General features: G+C 47.5%; 1 long non-coding RNA gene across 1 annotated transcript in view; it reads left to right on the top strand.

Moving 5' to 3' along the window:
• LOC310830292 overlaps window positions 1–6,472 on the top strand; it is a 313,780-nt gene that overhangs the window by 142,982 nt on the left and 164,326 nt on the right. The gene's annotated exons all lie outside the window — the stretch shown is intronic.

Below are 6,472 nucleotides of genomic sequence, written 5' to 3'. Positions count from 1 at the left end.
TTGGTATAAAAGTGGTATGAATGTATGGTGTAGATCTCAGAGTCAATAAACCAGATTTTAGTGTACAGATATGCCCTTAATTCAGTGTGTCTGAGGAAGTGTGGAAGCCCTGGCCTCGGAGCCACGGAGAGACTTCCCACCTTGTTCAGGCTTTAGCAAACCCTAAAGCTATCAGGACGTGGGTGGCACTGTGGTCTAAAACACTGAGCCTTGGGCTTGCTGATCAAAAGATAGGCAGTTCGAATCCCCGTGACGGGGTGAGCTCCCGTTGCTCGGTCCCAGCTCCTGCCAACCTAGCAATTCAGAAGCACGCCAAAAAGTGCAAGTAGATTAATAGGTACCATTCCGGCGGGAAGTTAACAGTGTTTTCGTGCGCTGCTCTGGTGTCGGTGTTCCGTTGCACCAGAAGGGGCTCCCAGAGTCATTCGCGACTGGACTTAACTGTCAGGGGTCCCTTTAAAGGTAAAGGTAAAGGGACCCCTGACCATTAGGTCCAGTTGTGGCCGACTCTGGGGTTGCAGTGCTCATCTCGCTTTATTGGCCGAGGGAGCCGGCGTACAGCTTCCGGGTCATGTGGCCAGCATGACTAAGCCGCTTCTGGCAAACCAGAGCAGCGCACAGAAACGCCGTTTACCTTCCAGCACTAGCAGTACCTATTTATCTACTCGCACTTTGATGTGCTTTCGAACTGCTAGGTTGGCAGGAGCAGGGACCGAGCAACGGGAGCTCACCCGTCACGGGGATTCGAACCACCGACCTTCTGATCAGCAAGTCCTAGGCTCTGTGGTTTAACCCACAGCGCCACCCATGTCCCCAGGGGTCCCTTTACCTTTTACAAAAGCTATCGAACAGACGCAAGTAATTCACTATAACGTTTCTGCTTCCTTAAAGTTCCCACTGCTTTGCCAATTTCTGTGCAATTAGATTGCCTCTCCTGATCACCAGACTGAATCCACTCCGGAGGAGGAGGAGCTGTAGGTTCACAAATCATGTAAAGATGCCTCAAAGCAGAATTCACCCGAGAGGTTCTGATTTGCAAGCCCCAAAGGAAATAAGTGGGGGGTCTGTAGAAGCACTGTTGGTGCCCTTGCAAAGCTCAGGTTCATTTTGTGCAAGAGAGAGAACGTCCACTATAAACTCAAGAACATGACTGGCAGCCAGTCCGCCGTTGAAAAGCAATTTAGGGTGGAGGAATCGCACCTAACCCATCTCTCGATTTTGAGTTTTATCGTTGCGGAGCGAAACTTCCCCAGAGCCATTATTCTGACACTGCTTCTAGTCCCGCCCTGCATCTCATGAGAATGACACTGTACAATGGTACACCAGCCCTCCCTTTCTTGAAAGAGCAAGTAGAACAGGAAAAGCAGAATGTGGGCTGCCTAGTATAGTGTGTCAACAGGGTTGTCTCAAGGAAGCCACAAATAGCATCTAGAATTAATGGTTGTCATCCTCCTGACTGTTTTGGTCATACTGGCTTGAGGTCGTCTCCTGTTTATAGAGGGTGGTAGCCTTCATGGAGAAGTCGACCTTTTAAGGTTGCTGCTCTCCATCACTCTCAGTTATACTAATAGAATGGATTCAGACTTGTGGATTGTAGCCTGAATTCTTCAAGGCGACTCTCTGAAGATGTATGTTTGCTTTTTCTTAAATTCATCATTGGTTACATCTTCCAAGCTGGTCAACTGACCCACAGTGGATTGCACCAAAGTTCCCACTGCCATTTTCTTTCTAAATCATCAAAGTGGATGTGTGGTCTTTAAGATGTTGCTGGACTACAACTCCCAACATCCCCAACTGTTAGCTATTTCTGCTGAGGCTGATGGGAGTTGTAGTCCGGCAACATCTCAAAGACCACAGGGGTAGAGGCAGCCAGTCACTGGCCGGTGTCCAATAAAGTACACAACATCTGATGGACCTTGCTCTGATCCAGCAATGCAGTTTTGATAACCAGGTAGACATAACCTTTCAAGATCAATTACAGCAACTGCTTCTCCCATGGTGTAAGCCCACCTGTTCTCACCTCTCGCTTGACAGATGCACTCTGCAATATACCGTATTTTTTGTTCTATAAGACTCACTTTTTCCCTCCTAAAAAGTAAGGGGAAATGTGTGTGCGTCTTATGGAGCGGATGCAGGCTGCGCACCTATCCCAGAAGCCAGAACAGTAAGAGGGATCACTGCTTTCTCTGCGCAGAGATCCCTCTTGCTGTTCTGGCTTCTGAGATTCAGAATTTTTTTTTCTTGTTTTCCTCCTCCAAAAACTAGGTGAATCTTGTGGTCTGGTTCGTCTTATAGAGCAAAAAATACGGTACATTTTGCTGTATAGCCAACACAAGATTAGCCATCATTCTTCCACCTCTCCAGCCTGTTTGCCTGGTGGTTCGGTTTTTATGACACATATATTCCCCTTCACCTTATTTTGTTAAAAAGGTTTAAAAAAATTATCAAAACTCCCCTAGTAAGGGGGTGGGAAGAAGCTTGTTGGTGATGCTTTTAGGCACTAGCCAGTCATCCTTCAGCCTCCAAGGCTGCCTTTCTGCTGGTCGAAACTAAACCACATTGCAAACTTGCAGAACCAGGTTATGTGTGTTGTTGTTGCTGTTTCCCAGAGCTCATCCTAGGGAGGAAAATGGGTTGTTTGCATTGACCTTTATTGCAGGGTGAGGGGGGCGGTGTGTTTGCTTCCTAAACCAACCCCACTACTGAACTACAGTTCTGTGTGGTGTGCATTTTACTATTCAGCTGCCCCTAAATGACAGTTTTCTGTAAGGGGGAAAGGGTAGCATTCCACATTAATGACATTCTACAGGCAAGAGCCATAGAGAAATATTGACCAGGCTCCAAGCATAAAGTCAGGTCGATAGGGCTCTTGTAACACGGCATACAGACCTACATTTAAAGCACCTTATTTCCCTCCCCCCACGCCCCCCCCAAAATATACTGGGCATTGTGATTTAAGCCTCACAGAACTACAATTCCCAGGATTCCTCATGGGGGGTGCTTTAAATGTACAGTGTGTACGCAGCATAAGAAAAAAGCAGTACAGTGGTACCTCGGGTTGCATACGCTTCAGGTTACATACGCTTCAGGTTACAGACTCCGCTAACCCAGAAATAGTACCTCGGGTTAAGAACTTTGCTTCAGGATGAGAACAGAAATCGTGCTCTGGCGGTGTGGCAGCAACAAGAGGCCCCATTAGCTAAAGTGGTGCTTCAGGTTAAGAACAGTTTCAGGTTAAGTACGGACCTCCAGAACAAATTAAGTAATTAACCCAAGGTACCACTGTACTAAGGAATGCAGGTGGCGCTGTGGGTTAAACCACAGAGCCTAGGACTTGCTGATCAGAAGGTCGGCGATTCGAATCCCCGCGATGGGGTGAGCTCCCGCTGCTCCTGCCAACCTAGCAGTTCAAAAGCACGTCAAAGTGCAAGTAGATAAATAGGTACCGCTCTGGCGGGAAGGTAAGCGGCGTTTCCGTGCGCTGTTCTGATTCGCCAGAAGTGGCTTAGTCATGCTGGCCACATGACCCGGAAGCTGTACACCGGCTCCCTCAGCCAGTAAAGCGAGATGAGTGCCGCAACCCCAGAGTCGTCCGCAACTGGACCTAATGGTCAGGGGTCCCTTTACCTTTACCACTGTACTGTCTCACAGGTTGTGAGGTAAAATGGGGACAGGAATGTATGTCAACTTGATTTCCTTGAAGGAAAAAAGCCTGGGATATAAATTCAATAAATAATACTGTGGTGGGATTTTTCAACAATGTAAAAATTAGCAGCTTGAAATGCAGCAAGGTTATATACCCCTACACAAACGCGGCGTTTCAAGTCCCTTTCTTACACACACTAGAGAGAGAGCAGGGATGTCTTTACCCGATGCCCACGGCCTGATTTGTTTCCCTGTGCCCAACTCCAATGCACCAAAACTCTTTCTTCAAATATATACCCAGCTTAACCGCGGCTTCCGGTTTTCTAATTGGATAGAAACCAGTTTGAGGGAAAGACCATCAAGCTGAGGTATTTCTCAAGAAACCAAGGAGACAGAGGGAATGTGGCTAATGCCATGTTGCTTCAAACACCATCCGTGGGAGCGCACGGCAGTTGAGGTCAACGCTAATGTGCACACAGCCTTATTTTGTGTTTTTGAACAGTCGCACCCCAAATTGCTTTTGTAATTAATGTGCCTTGGGGTGGGGGGAGGTGAATCTTAATACACACACCCTTACATGCAGGTTTCTCATTTCATGGTTCATGAAGCCTGTTTCAATTTGTCAGTTAAAAAAAAAGGGGTTTCAACAGTGGAGGAATGGCAGATGAAGATGATGGATTTTTTGGAGCTAGCCGACCTGACCGGAAGAGTCCGCGACCAGAAGGAAGAGGTGTATCAAGAGGATTGGAAGAAATTCAAAGACTATCTACAGTATTTTTTGCTCTTTAAGACTCACTTTTTCCCTCCTAAAAAGTAAGGGGAAATATGTGTGCCTCTTATGGAGCGAATGCAGGCTGCGCAGCTATCCCAGAAGCCAGAACAACAAGAAGGATCGCTGCTTTCACTGTGCAGCAATCCCTCTTGCTGTTCTGGCTTCTGGGATTCAGAATATTTTTCTTCTTGTTTTCCTCCTCCAAAAACGAGGTACGTCTTATGGTCTGGTGCGTCCTATAGACCGAAAAATACGGTAGTTAAATATGTTAAGATAATCTAAATAGAATTACTTGCAAATAACAGATAGGCCTAAGATTTAAATATGTGATGGTGTAGAATATTAAATTTAAAGTTAAAATGAAAATAAAGAAAGATGTTAATTGGCTAAGTAAATTTTATGTGAAAATAGTTTTGGAAAACGGCTACAATGATTTATATGGAAACTCAGCCAGGGGGGTTCGAGGAAGTCACTTAACAATGTTAACAAATGTGGAATTATTATAGTTAAGATAAATGTTTGTTTGTTTGTATGTTACCGTATTTTTCGTCCCATAGGATGCTCCATCCCATAGGACGCACCTAGTTTTTTTGGGGGGGAAATAAAGGGGGGAAAATTTCTTTATTTCCCCCCCAAAAGCAGGCTGGGGAAACCGAACCAGGTCGAGGAACAGCGGGATGGCGGCGCTGCGCCTCCCTGCTGTCCTCCGAGCTTGTGGGGCTGGCCGATGTCTGCCCGGCGCAAGGGGCACTCTGCTTCAGGGTGCCCCGCCCGCCGGGCGGCAGGCTACTATCCGCAGCATGGGGAGCACTGCGGGCAACTCCTGCAGGGCTCCCCACGCTGCGGATGTCTGCCCGGCGCAAGGGGCGCTCTGCTTCAGGGTGCCCCGCGCGCCGGGCGGCAGGCTGCTATCCGCAGCATGGGGAGCCCTGCGGGGAACTCCTGCAGGGCTCCCCACGCTGCAGATGTGTTCCCGAAGCCCCGGGCACCCTGAAAGCAGAGCGCCCGACGCTCTGGGAAGCAGGCTACTATCCGCAGCCTAGACAGCCCTGCGGGAACTCCCGCAGGGCTGCCTAGGCTGCGGATGTCTTCCTGAAGCCTGGAGAGTGAGAGGGGTCGGTGCGCACCGACCCCTCTCGCTCTCCAAGCTTCAGCGAAAGCCTGCATTCGCCCCATAGGACGCACCCAGATTTCCCCTTCATTTTTGGAGGGGAAAAAGTGCATCCTATAGGGCGAAAAATACGGTAGTTTGTTTTTGATGTTCTTGTTTTGTTTGCTATAAATTTGGAAAACCAATAAAAACATTTGGAAAAATAATAATAAAAAAATTAGGGTCTCGGAAATGTCTTTCTGGCTAAAGCCCATAATTTTGACCACACAGGTGCAATGTACCACAAGCTCACATGCTTTGTAGCAAATCTGGGACAACTTTGCTGCAATGCCCCTTAGGGTAAACTCAGTATTATCACTTTTTCCTTCTGGTTTTTTGAGAATAAAATTGGATTGGGTGCAGAAAAGAGGAGATCCCTGGTTGGAAATGGGCAACTGTTCTCTACTTCTTTGGCGATCGCTCACAGCCGAGTAAGATTGTCTTTCATGAACACAGTCTTAACGGGGACGAGGTTAAGGGGTGATATGATAGCCATGTTCAAATATATAAAAGGATGTCACATAGAGGAGGGAGAAAGGTTGTTTTCTGCTGCTCCACAGAAGCGGACACGGAGCAATGGATCCAAACTACAAGAAAGAAGGTTCCACCTAAACATTAGGAAGAACTTCCTGACAGTAAGAGCTGTTCGACAGTGGAATTTGCTGCCAAGGAGTGTGGTGGAGTCTCTTTCTTTGGAGGTCTTTAAGCAGAGGCTTGACAACCCTATGTCAGGAGTGCTCTGATGGTGTTTCCTGCTTGGCAGGGGGTTGGACTCAATGGCCCTTGTGGTCTCTTCCAGCTCTATGATTCTATGATTCTATGACTACAGGAAGAGAGGCAAGGTTTACACATGCAGCAAAACGAGTTTGTAGCCCACGTTTATTCAATTTCTTTCCACCCCCCAA

Source organism: Podarcis gaigeae, assembly GCF_964106915.1.
Source record: "Podarcis gaigeae genome assembly, chromosome: 13".
In the NCBI taxonomy this organism is placed as follows: domain Eukaryota; kingdom Metazoa; phylum Chordata; class Lepidosauria; order Squamata; family Lacertidae; genus Podarcis; species Podarcis gaigeae.
This window is presented reverse-complemented; position numbering and strand designations above follow the sequence as displayed.